At 33.2% G+C, this 1,422-nt stretch overlaps 1 non-coding gene across 1 annotated transcript; it reads right to left on the reverse strand.

The window, feature by feature from the left end:
* Positions 1–396: 396 nt before the first annotated feature.
* On the reverse strand, positions 397–587 carry LOC144324430 (U2 spliceosomal RNA). The gene has a single exon (XR_013389948.1). It is a non-coding gene; the product is annotated as a U2 spliceosomal RNA (small nuclear RNA).
* Positions 588–1,422: the final 835 nt, after the last annotated feature.

Below are 1,422 nucleotides of genomic sequence, written 5' to 3' on the forward strand. Positions count from 1 at the left end.
TGTGACAGTTTGAAAAAAATTTGCATGGAACCACCTAGGCTTATCAATATTGAAAAAATTAAGAAAAACTTGGGTATGTCATAAGTGCATAAAACTATGCAAATACAATTCTATTTTATCAGTGACTACCATAAAATATCTACAATCTATTATAAAAAGTTAAAATTTATCAAAACTTATGCACTATTCATTATCTTTTCATTTTTGATGTCTAGTGCTAATATACATCCACGATGTTTTATATAAGACAACACTGATGTAGGTGCTAACAGATGGACGATTTGGCTTATAGACAATTGATGTAAACTTACTGTATAGCTAAATACCGGACAGTGTAGTAAATGACATTTTATTTTCTCTGGCTTACTTTTTTTTTTTTTTTTTTAAATTCCCCAGTAAGGGTTCAACATTCTTAGAAGTACTTCAATACCAGGTCGATGCATGGAGTGGATGGAGCAAGCTCCCAGTCTATCTCCTTGTTCCAAAAATCCATGTAATATATTGTCCTTGAATTGAGGACATACCAAATATTAAACTGATAAGAACAGATACTACACTGGATTTTAGCCAAAAGGCTGAGAAACAATCAAGCTTACTTTATTATAAGAATACAGCATATAATATAAGATATACAAAAATATATGTTAATCTACTGTTTATTTTATTGGCAAGGCTTCTGGTCAATAGTATTCTATTAGCAGTTAAGCTTTTTGAGAGTCAAAAATTATATTCAGATATTTGATTGGGTTTGGTGCCCTTAATCTCCCCGTTGTTCAAGGATCAATTGTATTTGCTTCTTTCTGCAATCTACTTTCTGCTAATCTTCTGTAGCAGGAGCATGTGCGCATGCGCGCACACACACACTCATGTACTTTTAAAACACACACGAACCTAGAAAGATTATTAAAGCAATTTAACAGTGATTTTTTTTCATCTGTAAGATGTGGATAATAATAGTACCTATCTCAGAGGACTGTTGTGAGGATTTAATGGACATAGGTAATGCATTTCAAATATCCCTGGCCCATAGCGTTAGCCATTATTATTAGCTTTATTATTTATTCATTTTAAGCTTGAGGCAATGCTATGTCCATAAATGGCTGCCATTAGTGACCTCTAATATCAAATTATTAAGTGGTTCTATTTACTTAAAAGTCGTTGCCATAATCATGGTGGGGAGTGGGGAGGATATCACAGCAACAAGAATACCCAAGTAGTCTATTAAATCCACAGGATCTAAATTGACAGAACAATTATCTTTTCCCTAAATGGGCATTTTCTACCACTTATAAAACCATCCCATCCATGTCCAATGTTTTTCCACTCAACAGATTTCATATTTCATCAGTCTTCTTGTGTTTCATGTGCCATTGCATCATATGTGTTTGTCAGTTAAAATAGTCAGCTAAATAACACCCACGT

Source organism: Canis aureus, chromosome 11 (genome assembly GCF_053574225.1).
Source record: "Canis aureus isolate CA01 chromosome 11, VMU_Caureus_v.1.0, whole genome shotgun sequence".
In the NCBI taxonomy this organism is placed as follows: domain Eukaryota; kingdom Metazoa; phylum Chordata; class Mammalia; order Carnivora; family Canidae; genus Canis; species Canis aureus.